Here is a 20,972-nt window from a genome sequence, read left to right on the forward strand (position 1 = left end):
TGGAGGCAAATTCAAATAAAACTCAGTAGCTAAGATAACAAGCTCAGAGCAAAATAAGCTGTGTCTTTACTCAATGAAAACAAGTTCACTACAATATGTTCATACACTATGTAACAGCGTGTGTGAATTAGAATTTCAGATTAAAGGGTCAGGCATTGGGTTATAATTTACCTGATTTAGATTTCTGAAGCTAGTGAAGTAGCATCACAGGGCATAGGATGGGTAATGTGCCCCAATGAAAGTGACAATTTTGACAATTCCATTGAAAATTGCTTTAAAAAATGTCTAGTGCACCTCAATCAGCCTCAGTGTCCCCTAGCTCCCCACCCCTAATCAAATGCCTCATGCTACACCACTTTGACAGAGTTGCATGGCCATTTGATTCTTTAAAATATCACAACTTCTCTGCAGTGGCGTAACCAGTGGGGTGGCTGGGGCAAGCTGCCCCCCACCCCCCGCACACAAAAAAACTGGGAAGAAGAGCAAAAAATTGGGAAGGGGAAAAGGGGAGAAGGAGAGAAAAAGAGGGAAGAGAAAGGGGAAAGAAGAGAAAAAAGAGGGAAGAAGAAAAAGGGGAAAGAAGAAAAGAAAAAAGAGGGAAGAAAAAAGGGAAGGGAGAAGAGAAAGGGGGAAGAGAAAAGGGAAAGAAAGAGGGAAGAAGATCTATAGGGCCTACTACTTTCTTTGTGAAATTTGTACTCTGAAACACTGACTTTTTAACTTCTAATATGCCAAAAACCAGGAGCTTTGCCACTGGGGCTTTGCCACTGGACCCCACCAGGGGCCCTAAGCCGGGCCCCTGGACCCCACCCGTTAAACGCTTCGCGGCAAGCCGCTCGCACATAAATACTAAAAAAAACTTCAGATCAGAAATTGGGAAATTTTTCAATCTTGCCCCCGGAAGGTCAGGTCTGGGTACGCCCCTGCTTCTCTGGTCTAAAAGTTGTCTTCAACAGCTTCATTCATCAGAAAGAGGAAACAGGAAAAGTGATTCCGCCTGCTAAATCAAACCCAGGACCCCACTTTTTTCTTGTTTTCTCCTCTAATTTGTAGGCCTACATAATATCAACAGATAAACTGCAATTTATGTTGAAGTCTTAATTGGTTAATTTTGTTGTTAAAGCTGTATTTCTCATTCATGACAGATGATGATGATGATGATGATGTCTCCAAAAGTGTCCCGTTTTTTTTTTTTTTTTAAATCGCTCTCATGACCAAATAAAGCACTTCAATAATCAATAATCAGTCCCAGGACGGCCTCCACTATAACTAGCTACTAACTTGGGTTATGGGCGCTGATTTTCATGTTCACTGTCACTTATATTACTCATCGAAGTACGACCCTTTATCAATCACCTACAGTACCCAATTTCGGCATACTATATAAGAAACTCATCATGATGATCGAACAGAGAATACTTTAAATGTAGCTTGTACCGTTTTTGTGTGGCATTCTTCAGAAGTGAGCGTTCCGTTTACCAAAATTTTCGGTCAAATCTCCATTAAATTAACACGGGAGTTGGCTAGCTATGCCTTGCCCTCACTCATCACTATTTTACCAAAGTACGAATATTTCTGAACATCTAACCTAGCTGTAATTTTAGGTCATGTTAGAGAAATATATTTGCTAGAAGTTTTGAGAGTACTTTTAATATTGGCCGGTTATTTTTCAGAACTAATAATTGTTTTCACAATATTTCAACATAAAAAGAAGGATGATTTATTTACGCGCATTTTGATATCCAATTTGTCCAATTTTGTTCAATATTGACAATACAGCAGTGTTTTGAAAGAAAAATACCCCAATTTAAAAGTTGCAGTTATTTGCATTGATTTGAAGTAAGCGCGAAGATAATGGCGGGCTTTACATGTTTACAGTGCTGGCATTCTGAATCTATAGGCGTATTTATAACAGCTGAGTTACTTTTGTGCAGATCGACTTTATGTGAACACCATAGACCTACATTTATTACTTACTTGATATATCCTGTAGATTACATGTACTGTTAATCTTTTACTACACATCAACCTGAGTATATGCTGTCCCATAGCCATGCACATCCACTATTATCTATTCCAGCTCCAGTGACACATCATTAATTTCACAGGACCGTTGGATGTATTGTAGGTGGTAGCATTTAACTCTAAAATCAATATAATGGGGCTGTAGCATTAGTTATCATGCCCCTCCAGTGAACAGAGAGGACTAATTCCACCAAGGACAATATGCATGAAGTACAGATAATAACACATACAACACAAAATTCACAAGTACGTTCTATGATGCAATGAACCATGAAATTCATAACCTCTGGCCTTAATGCACCCTACAAATAAATTCAGGTGAATAGCTTCCATGACAATGGACTTGGATTCATTCCAGCAAAGTAAACTAACTTTTCATGGTAGTGATATTTACTAAGCACTGAACAAGCATTAAATAAAATTAAGCATTTTGATAAAACCTTGCTTTTAGTTAAAATGAATTCAGCTACTAATACTATTCCAACTTCTTGCAAAAACCTCAAAATGCATAGTGTATCCTGTACCTTTTTTGATATTTTCTTTTGTTTATATTGTACTGTATAAAATTTTGTTTAATTTAAAAAAAAATTGTATTTGTTAGGCCCTTAAATTTTCTTTGTTTGTAGGTTAAGATATTTTAATCTGTTTCTGGTTGTGTAAAGCGCCTACAGGCATTTGCATTAGGCGCTATATTAAATCTGTGTCTTTATTATTATTATTATTACCTGGTGTTGTCACTGCCTATTCAAAGGCGTAACGCATGATCGTTCCCAAAGTCAAACCCCCCCCCCATTTTGCGCGGTTTCAAGAACATTTTCAGCATATGGGTACAGCCTTAAAAATTACCCCTATTTTTTACATTTCAAGTACACTTTTACAAAAACACCCTTTTTTTAACATTTCAAGAACACACACCAAAGAACACAGGGACCAAACTGGGAAGTCCCTAGTGATGTAATCGGTGTAAACAAACCCTAGAAACAAACTGAGTGAGTTGCTGAATATTAGGAAGGCACTATAATGTTTCACAAAAGCGAATTCTGGGAGTAAATTAAGCAAGAAATGGTAAGATTTCTTGGGATTTCAATATTCTCAGGATTCACAAAAATATATACCCTATTTTTTAATTTTGAGTACACCGTCGTCAAAAACAACCCTATTTTTTAAATATAGTTTAAAAATAACCCCTTTTTTCACGAAATTGGGAATGATCATGCACAGGCCCGTACGCAGGATTTTTTTTGGGGGGGTGCTGATTTTGAAAAAGTGGCCTTTTTTCCAAAGGGGGTGGGCGATTTTGTGAAAAGTGGACTTTTCCCCCAAATTTGGACCTTTTTGACCAAAAACCTGATTTTTTTATTTTTCATAAATTTTGGGACTTTTTGTATACTTTTTGCAAATTTGGGGAGGTGCGGTCGCACCCCCCCTGCGTACGGGCCTGATCATGCATACACATATTCAATGTTACGTGATAACACCGGGATCCTGTACTGTCGGTGATAAAAGAAAATGTCCCCAGTTGTTAGGTTAAATGTCATAAAAATTTTTGTATAATTTGTAATCCCCCCCTCCCGTTTGGATAGTCATTCATTCATTCATATTTATTCGGCAAAAACGACAAGAACAATAAATATAATCAATCACAAATTAACACAAATTTAGCATATATGAAATACATGTACATGGATACAAGCAAAGACACCAAAAAGCCGAAATGCCAGGATAACCCATAAAGTCTAGCTGCAAATGTGTAAACTTATTTCCAGTGGGGTCCAACATAAAGACAAGACGGTGCCTGGGACGTACGGAGGACAAAACAAGCAAAAGGACAGAAAGGAACAGGTTACACAAATGCAGCTGACTCTTGGGTTAACACACTTCTGGCAAGGTGTTTTTTTATGGCATATTTAAAAGTATTTTTGTCAATAATAGCTCTGATTTGGGATGGTAAATTATTCCAATCAAGTGTGGATTGATAGAAAAAAGACTTTTTGGTGTAAGATCCTACTCTCGGGACATGGAAATTTGAAGCACTAGACCTAGTGGTATAATTATGAACATGGGATATTTTTGTAAAGAATTGATCAAGATAAGACGGGGCCAGTAAGTGAAAAATATTAAACATGTGATTTAGCCTTAATTGTCTAGCCCTGTTTTGGGTATCAAGCAGTCTGACAGTGTCCAAATTGATTTGACCAACATGATCTCTCGAGGATAAGTTCAAAATAAAACGAACCATTTTGTTTTGAGTGATATGAAGCTTACGTTGACTTTCCTTTGATAAATCAGTAAACCAGGAGGTGCTACAATAATCTAAATGACACTGCAATAATGCAGAGCAGAGATTTTTTCGAAGGTTTTGGTTGAAATATTGTGTGTGTCTATATAAAAATTTGAGCCTGCCAATAGCTTTCTTAACAAGAGAATCAACCATAACTTCCCCAGATAGATGTTGGTCTAGTGTGACACCAAGGTATTTTATGGATGGGACAGGATTAATTGTATGACCATTGTATGAGATGTGGAAATCAGAAACTTTTTTAAGTTTTCTGTGCGAACCAAATAAAATGAGCTCGGTTTTACCAACATGTAATGATAATTTATTGTTGTTAATAAGCCAGTTGTTACAGGAACTCAAATCCATGCTTAGTTCATGTGCAACCACATCTGGGTTCTTATTGGAAGAAATGATCACACTATCATCAGCATACAGGAGCAACTTATTTTTCACGGATGTAACCATGTCATTGCTATAACATAAATATAGCAGGGGACCAAGCAAGCTCCCCTGCGGAACTCCGCAGGAGAGTTGCATAAGATCGGATTGTATGCCATCGATACTGACAAGTTGCTGCCTGTTAGATAGATAAGATCTGAACCAAGCAGATTCGATTCCCATAGCCTCTAGCTTATAACACAAAACATCATGGTTGACACTGTCAAAAGCTTTTCTGACATAAAAGAAGCATGCCAACATAATTGCCAAGATCGAGTTGGGTCCTAATGTAGTCTGTTAAAAAAATTAAACATGTTTCAGTTGAAAAGCCATGGCGAAAGCCAGATTGATATTGGTAAATTAAATTATTAGAGCTCAAATAGTGCCTAAACAGTGTTCCTGTTTGGAGCCATTTGCCCAGGGCATTGTAAGTAGGGGGTGTATGATGTCCATAGCAAAAGAAACTAGAATTATGTGGTTCGTAATTAAGGGGTGGGGTATGAACGTTTGGACAGTATTTATTGTGGGACATAAGAGCACATCAGACATATCGAATTGCATTCTGAATACGAAGAATGTCCTTCTGATATCAAATAATTTTGATTTTTTGAAATTCGCAATGTAATACACATTTTATGGCAAATCATTAAAATTGATATTTTTGATATTTAACAGTACTTGAAGTAAACTTTATAAATCTGATGATTTATACTTAAAGTGTATGTAGGTGGGATGAAAAGCCGACGAACAATTGAAAATTTTGACCTTTCATATTGAAGATATGGATTTTTTTCCGAAAACACCAAAAAAAAAAAAAAAATCCATATCTTCAATACAAAAGGTCAAAATGTTCAATTGATCGTCGGCTTTTCCTCCCAGCTACATACACTTTAAGAATATATCATTAGATTTATAAAATTTATTTCGAGGACTGTTATATATCAAAATTTGAAAAATATCAAATTTTAATAATTTGTCATAAAATTTGTATTATATCGTGAATTTCAAAAATAAAAAATTATTTGATATCAGAAAGACATGCTTCAGTATTCAGAACGCAATTGATACGTCTGAGGTGCTCTCATGTCCCACAAAAAATACTGTCGAAACGCCATAAACGCCATTCTAGATCCCTTAAGATGGGACGGCCGCGCACACTGTACTTACATACTGAAGGGGTGCTGCTGCAGCCAAACAAAATTGTTTCGCTTGCCCAAGATGATGATGATGATGATGATGAATTAAGGTGGCCCCCACATAAAGGTGTATAAATAACAAAGATTTATAAATACAAATATGCAAATTTTCTCTTATTCATAAATATTCAAATAACATGTCACAAAACTAAACAGCGCACATCAGGCCACCATATATATACTATCACAATACCAAGTTTGAAGTTGATCAGTTATTGCATTTAAGCTGCAGAGTAGATTAATGAAAATGTTTTTCGGAACTAGAGATAGATGCCGTTGGTGGCGTCTGGCCAGATGAAGGGAGCTATACCTGGCTAGACCCGTGACGTCGCACAGATGTCACAGGTCCAGTAGAGCTGTTGATTAAATGCACTTTTTTGGCCCAGATCTATGCTGTTTCGTATATTTATCAGCATTTCCAACCCTTCTGAAACCATCCTAAGCCATTCCATGCGCTACAATGTCAAAATTGTGGCTACATCATAGATATCTGGGCTATCTCAGAGCATTACCAGGTCTTCGCATATGAAAGTAATTACGGTGTTCCAATAGCGGTGGGTCCTGGGAACGACGCATCCAGAAAAATCACAGCCCTGTATAATAAATAGTCTTTTTGTAAAAAGCATGTATTGGAAATAAAAAGCTTGGGTTCAAATAATGGACATAAAATGTGATTTTGCTTTGTTAATTACACAACCGTGGCGTAAGTTTTTGGTTTTGTAGTGTCCCTGGACCTAGACCTAAATGCTAGGATCATTCATGGTTGACCTAAAAAAAAAAAATTCAAGATGTTTTGTATTTTTAATATGAAAATTGATACTTTGTATTCATGTCATACTCTATTAATGATATCAAAATGCATTCAAATTCAATGCATTTTGAAATCATTAAGGGGTACTACACTCCTGTGGTAAATTTGTGACTATTTTTGCATTTTTCTCAAAAACTAATAACACACTGGTAACAAAAGTTAATGTATATTATTGGGGCAAGGAATCCAATTACTACACTGGAATTTCAGTGATTCAAGACAAGTGGTTCAGTATATATGATCGGAAATGAGGTACATTCTTTCTTGTGGTACCTCTTTTCTTATCATTAATAACGAACCGCTTGTCTTGGGTCACTGAAATTCCAGTGTAGTATTTGGATTCCTTGCCCCTATAATATACATAACTTTTGTTACCACTGTGTTATTATTTTTGAGAAAAATGCAAAATAGACACAAATTTATCGAGGGTGTAGTACCCCTTTAATATAGACTATGACATGAATACAAAGTATCAATTTTCATATTAAAATACAAACATCTTGAAATTTTTTTTTTTTAGGTCAACCATAATGATCATAGCATTTAGGTCTAGGTCCAGAGACACTACAAAACCGAAAAAAAAAGAACTTACGTCACAGCTGTGTAATTAACAAAGCAAAATCACATTTTATGTCCATTATTTGAACCCAAGCTTTTTATTTCCAATTCATGCTTTTTACAAAAAGACTATTTATTATACAGGTTATTCGGGTACCCGGGTACCCGCCCGAAAAATAAACGGGTACCCGGGCACAAAATTACCCGAAAATCCCAACCCTAGTGATAACAAATCAATGCAAGCCGTCCTCCTCAGCAAATGTTACTGTATAATATAATTGCTCTCAAAAAATCTTTTAATTACTATTAATCCTCACTATGAGAGACCATTGGTTTTTTCAAATAAAGACAAATAGTATTTCATAAACTGCCTTTATAAAATGATTATGTTCTCTCCTCTCTCCCACCCCTCCATTTTGGAGTGGATACAGGGGTGTTAGTGGCCTGAGAGAAAAATCAAGAGCTTGATGAAAATCAGTATAATGATAAAACCCCAGGGATAAAACATGTCAACATGGTCAATGCTATAACAGAAGCTGAAATTGTTCATTTAGTACAGAACTTTATGCGAATGCATTGAAGTGGAGAAATGGGAATTTGGAACAAAATCCCTATTAAAATGACAATGGCAATGACTCCTTCAACATGATTGAATAAAATTCACAGTAAAATAGTGACCTTAATATAAGCATGTTATATGTATATCAGTTTTTCCAATTTTGTACAGCTCCTACCTTGATGCAGTCAGAGCCACACCTCACAAAAGTGTGACAACTTTTTCAATCTGATGGGGGGGAAATCTCTAAAGTCGCCATTTAAATGAAATATATTACAATATTTAAAAATAGGATTTGGAACTTATACACAACTTTAACTGAAGACCAACAAACCTTGAGTTTGACATTTGACTAAAATTGACAGAGTACATGTAAACTATACATATAATGTAGCTGTTTCTCTCGAATACTAATATTATCAAAAGAGCTAGTTTAACCTACAACATGTATTAAGTAAGCCCTTTACTGGTTACATATTTGGAGTATATTTATCATTCAAATCTAAGGACCAAATTTATTCAACTGTAGAAAAAATAGGATGAAATCCAAGTCCACCCTTCTTCATTGGCAGATGCTATTCAGTTTGACTAAACATGCATTTTTACCTATGACTTCACAACATGTATTAAAGGATATGTGCAGTATATTATGTTGATTCAATAATTAAATGTACTAGTGGAATGCCCGCGCTCCAACCTGGGCACTCGCTAGCTGAGTAAATGGGAGCGATCACCAAAATGGGAAGTATTATTGAACATTTGACATAATTATAGCATAAGCCTATCATAGTGATTGATACCATATATATATAACTTATATGACTGATCTGCTCTCTCTGTATTGTCCAGCCAGATCTGGCCTCAGATCCGCCTCTGATACAACACGTCTTTCTGAGATCAACAGCGTCAAATTGCTGAAAACTGCTACAAACAGGTCTTTTGTTCATTCAGCACCACATATTTGGAACAATCTGCCCACTACCATCAGGGAATCAAATACATTGTCTGGTTTCAAAACGGGTCTAAAAACTTACTTATTTCCTGCTTATGAATAGTTTGTTCCACAGTGGTCATAATTTTTATGTTCTTTGTATTGAATTAATCTGGTTTCATCTTTTGCCATGTTATTTTGTCATATGTGCTGTGCTCTTTATGTATGCAGCGCTATATAAATGCCTCAAATGTATGTATGTATGTAGTACCGATTGTAATCCACTTGTGCTTTATGACAAACCGAAAGTCTTTCTATGTTGCTTTGTTTACTTCTTTGTTCCCGTATTTGTTTTTTACTGCTATTTTGTTTTTTTATTTCCTGTGGATATATATGCGTGACGATGTGTTATTTACGTGCGCGATGGCGTACTGTGCATATTGCTGCATTACGCCCGCGGCATTAGCAACATATTCATTGCAGCTCATTAACTGCCAAAAAGAGGTGTTTTTTACACTTTTTGAATACAATTCTTGACCGATTTCAACCAAATAATTAGGTTATGTTACTATCTAAGCTTATTCTTGTGTATGCTTCATTATGTTTACATCAAAATAGAAAAAGCCTTTTGATGGACAAACAAACACACAGCATTTCCCTATTTATAGTAAGATTCTTAAATTTCCAATGAATGCAATTTGATGGCATGCATGATCACTCAAAGTAGGGAATTTTAGACATTGTTTTGTATTGTTATTGTATCTTATTAATGTTCGCAAAACTACGAGGGGCGGTCAGTAATTAATTAATAAGTGTTGACTTGTAACCCCATATATGTATGCAAAGCCTCTAGGTGCTGAACGTAAGTACAGAAAAAAAGCAGAAATAAAATGTACAATCAAGGAATTTAACATCATATCATCATTGTCATTACTGGTATATTTATTAGCAGGGGCGTAGCCAGCTTTCTTGATCAGGTATGTGGGGAGAAATAAAAAATTTGGGGGGCAAAGACGAAAAATACTTTCCGGTTACACCAATGTGACCCGGTATTGGTGGGATAATGATACGTACAGCAGTTTTTCAGAAAGACAGTACATGTAAAAGTCTTCGTGCTCCCAAATAAGACATTATTGGGGCATGTGCGTGCTACAAAAATTTGGTATTTTACACCATTTTGGCTTATGATCGGGGTGAACTTTGGTGGGAAACAAGTCCTTCCCTCTTTTTGTTTCCTTTGCCTTCCCGATTTTTTCTTTCACTTTTTGTCAGAGGGGCACTTTTCTCTTTCATACCTGCCCTCCTGCTGGCTATGCTGCTGCACTGTACCCCATACGGATCTCCAAATAAGCTGTTCACAAGGTGTATTAATTGACTTGCATAAATTATGCAAATTAGGTCTTAATTACCATATTTTGCACTGAAAATCTGATCAGGTCGAGACCCTCTGGTCATGCTAGCCCATATCAAGTTTCATCATCATATATTCACTCGGTCGGACATCCGGGAACATTGCCCCATTCATCCCCTTTGCACAAGCCCTCGAATAACCAGCTCGAGAAAGGGGAGCTGCACATCGCACACTGGTTTTACAAGGCTATTCCCCCTTTGTGACGTTAGCCCGACCAAGAGAATCTTTTACGGTTCTCAAGATAATGTGTTCACAAGCTTTTCACAAGGCATTTAGCTTGATATGCATAAATCATGCAAATTAGGTACTTGATTACCATATTTTGTACTGAATATCTAATCAGGTCGAGAACCTCTGGCCGCGCTACTCCCCGCCAAGTTACATCACTGGAACCCATACGGATCTCCAGATAATCTGTTCATGTGGTTTTTTGCTTGATACGCATAAATTATGCAAATTAGGTACTTAATTACCATATATTGTGCTGTACATCTAATCACCCTCTGGTCATGCAACTACCAAGTTTTATCATCATAGCAGTAACAGTTCTCAAGATAACATGTTCACAAAGTTTTTTGCTTGAAATGCATAAATTATGCAAAGTAGGTTCTTAATTAATATATTTTGCGCCAAAAATCTAATCAGGTCGGTGGTCAAGAACCTATGGCCGTGCTACATGTACTCTCCAAGTTACATCACTGTACCCCATACGGATAAGCTGTTCACAAGGTATAATTATGCAAATTAGGTACTTAATTACCATACTTTGCGCTGAAAATCTAATCAGGTCGAGACCCTCTGGTCATGCTAACCCCTACCAAGTTTCATCATCATAGCACTTACGGTTCTCAAGATAACGTGTTCACAACCTTTTCCGAACACACACACACCCACCTGTTTGTAAATACCTCCAAACGAGGACCTCGACTTAATAACGAGGATCTAACCGAGGACTCAAACACCCGTTTTTAATTGACACACCGTGGACCTCACACAAACACACCAGCCAACTTACTATCCAACTGTGACCCGTCCTATACTCCCTATTTTTGCATCATTTACATCATCCTGGTCATAGTAACAAACCGAGGACGTCCTCGTTTGGAGGTGTGTCCTCATTTTATGGTGTGTATCCATATGTAGGTCCTCGTCTGGAGGCATTCACAAATGCACCCTCCTCCCGAGCTGTGTATCAAACGGGGACACACACATACCTTATGTGTTTTTAATTGCCAAACCGGGGACAAAATGGTCAATTCCAAAAACATTTTTTGATGGAATAACTTACCATTCGGGGTCATGACCCTACCTGTGTATATGTCCCCAGTTGGACATTAAATTTTAAAGCTTTTTAGCCATAGGGGATGCAGGGTGTATAGTCTCTCCAATCAGGGACATCCCCGGTTGGCAGCTCCCTTACCAAACTTGAATGCATTCCTGTTGCATTCTGAATGCATTCGGCAGCATTGTGGTAGAATGCATTATGAATCCTAACAACCACAACCTATATAACCACAACCATAAGGTACAAAATAGCATTCGAGTTGCCCTCAATATGCACAAAATATTTAAATGAGCTCCGAATGCATTCCGAATGGATTAGAATGCAAATGCTAATACCACAATAATTGCATTCAGTCTCCTGTTGCATTCATGTGCATTTGAATGCATTTGAACTTAATACGATCGAATGCATTCAAATCAATACAATCGAATGCAACTGAATAATATGGGAAATGATGGAAACTAACGTTTTATGCATAGGCCTATGTAGGAAGATTGAGAAAAAGCTTACCTTGTTTCATGCATATGTTTGCTTGATCCTTTAAAGCAGGCTTGGGTGATATTTTGATTAATCAAAAATAATTGATTAAAAAATTAATCAATATCTATTATTTTTAACAATCACCCAAGCCTGCTTTTAAGACACTCAAGATCTACTATATTTGTTGATCCTACATGTATTCTCTTATCTATTTCACTTCATGTAAAATTATGAAATAAAAGTACATTTTTGCAAAGGGTGATTCCAGTTGAAATCCATAAATCCCCTATGGAAGAGACACATACCATGATCTCCCATACAAGGTGTAGATTTCAAATGGAGCCACCCATTAATCCCATTTGCAATACAATTCATTTACACATTTATGATACATACAATTAAACAATTAACAATTGAGTATGGAAGATTATACATAGGGCTAGGTCTTGGTATGTGGAAATTCTGTGTGGCGATCCAATGTTGGAGGTTAGCCACACACTGTGTGGCAATCCACAAATCCCTTAAGGATTCCAGCACACTGTGTGGCAATTGTCTGCCGCACACGTGTGGTGATCCTCCGAGCCTTAATGGGATTCCCGCACACCTTCGCTGTGGGAGGTATAATTGCCAAACACTGTATGGTGATCCTCCGAGCCCTCGTCCGTCGCACACTGTGTGGCAATCACACATGGAGGCCGTACGTACATTATAGATCTACAAAATCGAAATACAATTGAAATGTATTAGTAAGGGGCTATGCAATAATTATGAGCCCCAGGGTAAAATTCAAACAGCGCTCCAAAATTGCATGCTCCCCCCTCTCATCCTGCCAAAAATTGCTTGTCCCCCCCCCTCGGCCTGCCAAAAAATCTTTGCCCCTCCTTGCACATCATGCCAAATTTTTGGGATCCCAATTTGCAAACCTTATTAATGGTCTATAGATACATGTTGCGAGCGCAGCTAACAGGAAAATTTGCATATTTAAGCGTTTCCAAGCGTTTTATTCAAAAGGCACCCCATAAATGTGTGCTAAAAATTGCTCCCCTTTTGCTTGCCACCCCCTCTTGCTTACATCCCCCCCTCTTTCAGCTCGCCAAAACTTTCTTGCCCCCCCCATTTTACCCTGCCACCAGGGCTCATAATTATATTGCACAGCCTCAAAGAACTATAAAGTGTACAAATTCTCACTTGCTTGTACTACGTTATGTATACGTATGTACATACATACTCTATATACAGCATACGTCAGAGATACATACATGTAGAACAGATATTATACACCTAGATTACATCTGGCATAATATTACAAAACTGTAAATTTCAACAGGAACCCATAGCTATATGCAACAATGACCATTTTTATATAAGCTTATAAGCTTACCTTAATTGTTAGATTCATGAATATTCTCCTCTTGGAGTACTGTTGCAATTAATACCATTTCCTATACTAATACTGCACATTGATCTGAATATAGTCCAGAGCCTTGGTGTGTATTTTATTTACAAAAAACCAAACATTTCCTGTGGTAATATCACAATACCAGCAGCTCACATCCATACAACCAGGAAACTAGTGGAGACTATAACTGCCAGTATCAACTGCCACTTTTGTAGCATAATTTGAAAAAAAAAACATGTGATGATCATGTGTGATCATCATTTGTGGTTGGATTAGAATGCAACCAAATGCAACACAAATGCAAAGATTTTTGTTGAAAATAGTCTAAGTCTTTCCAATGCAAAAATACCACAAAAATGTAGATATTGCATTCGAAAGGATTAAAATTTTGTGGTCTGTTGCATTGAATGCATTCAAATGCAAAATACCACAAAATGCCACATCACTACCACAATGGTAAGATACGAATGCATTCCGAATGCATTCTGAATGCAATAATTGCATTCGGGTTTGGTACTAGATGCCCCGGGTTGACAGATGTCCCCGGTTGTGTAATTAAAAACACACAACTGTCCCCGGAAGTGAGCATTTTCAGGCGCCCACACCGACACCCCGACACATACACACGGACATCCCCACACAATAGTGATTACTATTGTCTGTCCAAATAACTTAGACACCCGGTTTTTAGGATATATTTCGAAAAGTTTTTACTTTGGCAAAAAGTCATGAAAGAAAAGTTGCTAAACACGGTCAGACCTAACAGAAATTATTAGTAAAGCGATGAAAAAATATTCTTCCTTGTCTACTTTTATTCAATTTTGACCGATTTACAGCAAGATATCTGGGTCCAGCCGAATATTCCTAATGACTTGAAACTTTTGATGGGATAATCTATTTACAGTAAGGGTGTTTGAACATTGTAATCATGCATATTGATCAGTGATGCCACCCTTTTTTCTTTGATCCTTTTACTAATTCACAATAATGGCGGTCTACTCAAATTCATTCAACAAAAGCATGTTTTGCAATCTACCGCGAGAGGTCGTCTCACACACATAACAAATACACTCCAATCAAATAGGTTGATGACAATATTTGATTGAATGGACTGCACTGTGCCATGATTTCGGTGAAGGACACCGGTTCAAATCCTTTATTTGGAGCCAATCAATAATTTCAGTTGGTGCATTATAACAAATGATAGGGCAACTTACTATGTGTCTGGAGTGTATTGTGAATTATACTCCTCACCAATAACATCAGAACATTCATAGGGCATACAATTTGTATTTTCTTGGAATTGGGCCAAGCCAAAAGCATGCACAGAACAAGATTCAAATACTGCGCCGAATTGTTGTAATTGGTTGAGGGACAGCTGGGATCACTAAGTTAATACACTAAGAATAAATATGCCAATTAGAAACACTGTCTGCATTTTATGAACTGAATTATATTTTTCATTTTTATATGTGTATATATATTTATTATATATGTTTTTGGTGAGGAGTATAATTAATTTACTATTCATCCATTCACTATCCAAAATCACAATACCTACAAATCTGTATAATGAGACCTTCCAAAATAGTGGTACCCAACTTCTACCGGATTATTTTTAAAGTGTTAGGAAAAAACTTCCAATTTCAATAGAATTTCTGGTAAACTAGCACTCAATGCTTTGGAAACACAAAACACTTTTCTTTCATGACTTTCTTTGAAAATGGATATGTTTTCAAATAAGTAACAAAAACTGGGTGTCTAAGTTAATTAGACAGACAATAGGTCTCCCCATGAACATAGCTCAGGCCAGACAAATCTAACCTTATAAAAATATGCACAAGTAAAGCAAACATACTGCAACTGATAGTGTCACCTCCATGCTCCAAGTGGTACATTCCAAACAGGCCTAGCTTTATTCAATTCCAAATAGGTGAGATATAAACACAGATACTCAACTTGGCCCCATAGAGCTGATCAACAGAGCAGTATGTATATTCCACATGGGTGTAGCATAACACACATTGTGTTGAAATCAGTTAGGGCATGTCTCCTCAGTCTGATCAAGTGGTATTTTTAGCACACTCATAGACCACATAGACCAACCAATGAAGGTGATTATGGGTGTATCATGTGACTGGTTTCTATAAATATACTTGGCTGTACAGGACAATGAGGACATGGGCCTTAAAGTCATAATGTACGATCTTATAATATGAATTTGATTAATTTTTTTCAAACCTGATTTTTTGGCATATTTGTAATGTTTACACATGTCACAACTTGCACCTAAATGGAATCAGCCAAATTTCTTGTGTTTGTAGGTAAACAGAGCAAAGTTCGACATAAAGTCATAATTCAAAGAATTATGCAAGTATCACTTTACCTCGTTATTTCAGCTCCAAATTAACAGAAACCATTCCCGATAATTATTACTAGTATTGTTTCAGCATTTTGAGTATATAATGACAAATTTAAAATTTGAAGGAAATCGTACATTAAGCCTTCAAATGACCTTGTCATTACAAAATTGAGAGGTTTAAACTTTCTACCACCATTTTGATAAACAGGAAGTGGCGTCTGTTCGAACTACTTCACCAACAGGCAAGGTCATTGGTGAATTGCTACTAAATATCACCCTCGACAACTTCCTTCCATAGTTTACAAGGATCAACTGTTGTTAATTGGGTGCAAAACATCCGATCAGTGTAAGTACGAGGGTCATTCAAAAAGTTCTACCTCCATCATTACATCTCTGTTATCTTACATATGAAGAGCTTTGTTTCAAAACCCCTTACATCCGCTTGAGCAATTTTGAGAACACATCAAAAAATCATCCAAAAAATCACTGATATAAGGGGTTTTTCAACAAAAGCAGTTTTTGGCGGGATGCTTGGGTAGGATGAGCATCCCGCCAAAAACTTATATCAGTGATTTTTTTGATGATTTTTTAATGTGTTCTCAAAATTGCTCAAGTGGATGTAAGGGGTTTTGAAACAAAGCTCCTTCATATCAGGATATCTCAGCTACTAGTACAAAATTAAAAATATTTGATGAAAATGTGATTTTTGATATGTTGGTTATAGCCAATACAGTTTTGGTACGTTGGAAACTGTTAAAAACTGAAGCCAAAAGTTTAGTGAGCATCATATTGTAGCTTTGGATGATCTCCAAAAAATGTTTTAAAGATGCAATTGTCCAACTACTCACTCAGGATATATATTTTGTTCATATTTGAGCTTCGTGACATGTGTTGGGGACAACAGAACAAAAAAACATGTTTACTATGAGAAGAAAACATCGAAAGGTTCAACAGACACACAAATATGCCAGATTTTAACTAGACCACATTCAAGGGCAATTTGTAATTATGTCCTTATTTTAAGCCATGGATGAATCTTGATGTGAAAATAAAATGAACAATTTGTTAACCCTTTCACGCACTGTGTCCTCATATGAGGACGGATAATAAATGCACAATGAAAAATGTATTAATACCCACTCATCAATGTGCAATGTAGCCTTACAATGTCAAGAGAGGACAGTATACACTCTGAGCTTTTATAAATGCCTACAGGCTCTATTTACCCACAGGCACATTTCTAAAATTGGGATTTCACAGCCATGCGCTATTCTTTATCATCCCTGGATTCGGCCAAATATTTTACCTGTGTTATGACGTAGGAAAGTGATTACAATTTTTTATTAGTATTTATAGATGTTATAGAACATAATGGAAACAACTATATTGTGACAAATATTTTAGAATACTTGAAAGTAGTGAAAAAACATGTGTCCTCAAATGAGGACACTGCGCCATTGTGGTGTCTTACTATAGCGCCCTCCCGTCCTCATAAGAGGACACTGTGCATTTACATATGTAACATTTACCATGGTGGTATAGGAAAATACATACATATAGAATGAAATAGGCCTACTACAGAGTGAATGCAATAATGATTGTATTTCAACTTGAGTTGTTGAACCCTAATTAGGCTAGAAATAACATCTAGTTGAATTTAAATTCTAATTTACAAGTTGTAATTCATGAAATCTAATTCACAAGTTGTAATTCATGTACTTCTATTCATTTATATGTATGTACATGGTTGCAGACAAGTCACTTGTTTCTGTTTTTTGCCTGAATTCCTTATTTTGTAAAGTCCAATAATATTTCTACATCATTTTTAGCCCAAGTTGTTTACATTTTGCCCCAATTTCTCTATTATTTCAGAAAATGACTTAAGTCTTAAGTTTTTCTATGTAGATGTAGCATGTAAATATTTGTAAATATTGACTTCCTTGTTGCGCAGTGTCCTCGTATGAGGACATGTGCATAATTAATTAATGGAACATCGCCCAAAAATTTTGACACTGGTTATGTTCTTGTAATCCCTTTAGATGTAAAAAACACAATATAAAATTTTTTGTGAATTTGAAACTTAATTCGTGCATGAAAGAGTTAATAACCTTGTCTATACTTACAAAATACAAAAAATGTGCATACAACTTATTCAATTTTAACTTAAGACCTAATTAATACGATTTGAACCAACAAGTGCTCAACCGATGAAGATCAAAAACATATTGAAAAGGGTAAATATGAATCTACCAAAAAAACGTTGACAACGTAAAGAAATCAGCAAGATTAAAAAAACCCACCTCGGCTCACTTTTTGAAACTTGGTCCCATTTGTAAAAGGTACTGATTTAAACTTTATCATATTTATATCAATTTAAAACATTTCCAGAAGTGTTATGTATCTTTAATGTGCAGATGCGATATTAATTTGTAAGCTTTCTGGAACGACCTGAAAGGTTATTATCTTGTTCTTGCATGATAAGCCAATATCTTTTTGTGTTTTGTTTTATAATATCATGATTAATGATTGAATTAAACGAATAACAAGTAGGCTTGTAATCTTGTTGGAAACGCTGTATTCTGTTGAAATAAAATAAAAACACTGATTTGCTGTTGGTGTTCAAAATGGGACCAAGTTTCAAAAAGTGAGCCGAGGTGGGTTTTTTAAACTTGCTGATTTCTTTACGTTGTCAACGTTTTTTTGGTAGATTTCTTTTCTTTTTATGAACGTAGCCAAGCAGCTCCAAGCCTGGAAAGTCATCAGGTTACGAAGTGCACCATAATACGAATAAAACGAAAATGGATGTTTGAAGTTGCTATTCTTGATTAAATAATTAAACAAAACTTTATCAGTCGTTTATTTTTAAACTTGCTCGTCACGCAGCGTGACTGTAATGTTCAGAGGCGTACATAATGATCAATAAACATTTTAATATACTTTAATTATTCAAGGCTACGTAAATATGTAAAGAAAATGGAAATATGAACAACACACACCCAATGTTGACAATGCCAGAGAGACACACAGAGAGTAAATCCGATTTAGGCCTACTTCATGTCGGAACTGGTAAATGCGTATATATTTAAGCCTATACTACGGAAGCGTCTACATGCCCCAGATAATCGTGTTTTAATGTTTGTGGTTCTTTGTAGCCCTGCGGGGCAATCTACTAGGCTATCCGAATTTTGCGGTTTGTGGTTCTTTGTAGCCCTTCGGGGCAACCTAGTTGAATATTCCTTTGTCGGCGATCTTTCGTGGTTTGTGGTTTTCATCAAGCCCTGCCCTCTATCGGGAGCTAATTTATAGTTTAAGCTTGTTGAATATCCATATTTCGTGGTTTGTGGCTCTTTGTAGCCCTGTGGGGCAATCTAGTTGCATATCCAAATTTCGCGGTTTGTGGTACTTTATAGCCCTGCGGGGCAATCTAGTTGGTATCAATATTGAGCGGCAGTTGTTGTTGCTCTTTCGCGGTTTGTGGTTCTTTACTTCTTTATAATCGATAGGCTTGTGGGCAATCTAATTGGATATCCAAATTTCGCGGTTTGTGGCTCTTTGTAGCCCTGCGGGGCAATATTGTTGAATATCGTGGTTTGTGGTTTTAATTTCCCTCATCAAGCCCTGCCCTCTATCGGGAGCTAATTTATAGTCTAAGCTTGTTGGATATCCGTATTTCGTGGAGTGTGATTCTTTATAATCGATAGGCCTGCGGGCAATCTAGTCTTTCGCGGTTTGTGGTTCTTTGTAATATTTCGTGGTTTGTGGTTTTAATTTCCCTCATCGAGTCCTGCTCTCTATCGGGAGCTAAATTATAGTTTAAGCGGTACATCTGTTTATTCTTCCTTTTCAGTCGGTTTTTTTTTAAAACTTGCTGGCCATGCTACCGCGTGATTCTAATGCTATTCTTGACATGTATCCATTTTGTGGTACAAAAGACACAATATCTGCAAAACTTTACTATCTGCAAGCATTAGGTATTAATTAAATTATTTGAACAAAAATAAACCAATTTAAGGTAGCTGCCTCGGATACAACACCCTTGCAGAAAAATAGCTCCTGTGTCAGATCAATCAGGTCTATTCATTCAAATATTTAACATAACAAAGAAAAGTATTTTTCCCACCTATTTTAAAAGTCTTATAAGAATTGTAACAATTCTTATGTTTTTCTTTATTTTTTGAAAATTCCCTCGATTTTGACAGTTTTTGATTTTTTTTTTGCCCACTTAGGAAGGAGCTATGGTTACCAAACTTTTAGGGATGGTAAATAAGCTTAATACCTAAATTCTCTCATCAGTTTTATTGGATAGTGTTTACTTTTTGGAAAAAAAAAATTCCATTTTTAATTTTAGGGAATGTTAGAAACACTGTAGCTTAAAATAGAAACACTTAATTGAAAAAAGCTGATGAGAGAATTTAGATATTAATCTTATTTACCATCCCTGAAAGTTTGGTAACCATAGCACCCTTCCTTGTTGGCTAAAAAAAATTCTAGAATTTAGGTAATTTAGTGTTTCTAGAAAAAAAAATCAAAAAATCATAAAAAAAGTCCCAACATTCCTTTTAAATATATACTTAAGTAACACTAAGTTAGAAAATATACTTGGTTTGTATTATTCAGTGATATATTGGCAGCAAAATGAAACTTAAGTTTTATATACAACTGCTATAAAGGAGAGAAAAATCTGTTTTAATAAAATCTTTGTTTTCAAAAATGTGGCTATTTTGAGAAATTGGCAAAGTGCCAAAAGCCCTTCCCTGTAGTTCAATGGGATTTTGAGATGACAAAAAGTTGCATAAATCAAAAATGCTCTTTTTTGGAAAAAATTAAAACTTGGCAAGTAAGGTTTTCTCATCAATACACACATCCTATATCATTTTCAAGGAGTTCTGAGCATGACACCGTAGCCGATAAAGCCACCTTAATCATTTTCAGAAATAAATCTGTAATGATTTCCACATAGATGTGGCTTACCTTTTTCATCAAAATTATCATTTCTCTTCAGACCGTTTCCGACGTACCAAATCTATATTCGCTTTAACCAACACACCTTGACAACCAAAAATCCCATTTTAATGAAATAACTTTTATTTTGTAGCCAAGATTTAAGAGTATGATCATGTGTAATTTCAATATCCTAGATTTTTGGTTGTTAAGATATGTTGATTAAAACGAATACAGATTTGGTAAATCGGAAACGGTTAAAAACTGAAGCCAACAGTTCAGTAAGCATTATATAAGCTTT

The sequence above is a fragment of the Amphiura filiformis genome, unplaced genomic scaffold (assembly GCF_039555335.1).
Source record: "Amphiura filiformis unplaced genomic scaffold, Afil_fr2py scaffold_24, whole genome shotgun sequence".
In the NCBI taxonomy this organism is placed as follows: Eukaryota; Metazoa; Echinodermata; class Ophiuroidea; order Amphilepidida; family Amphiuridae; genus Amphiura; species Amphiura filiformis.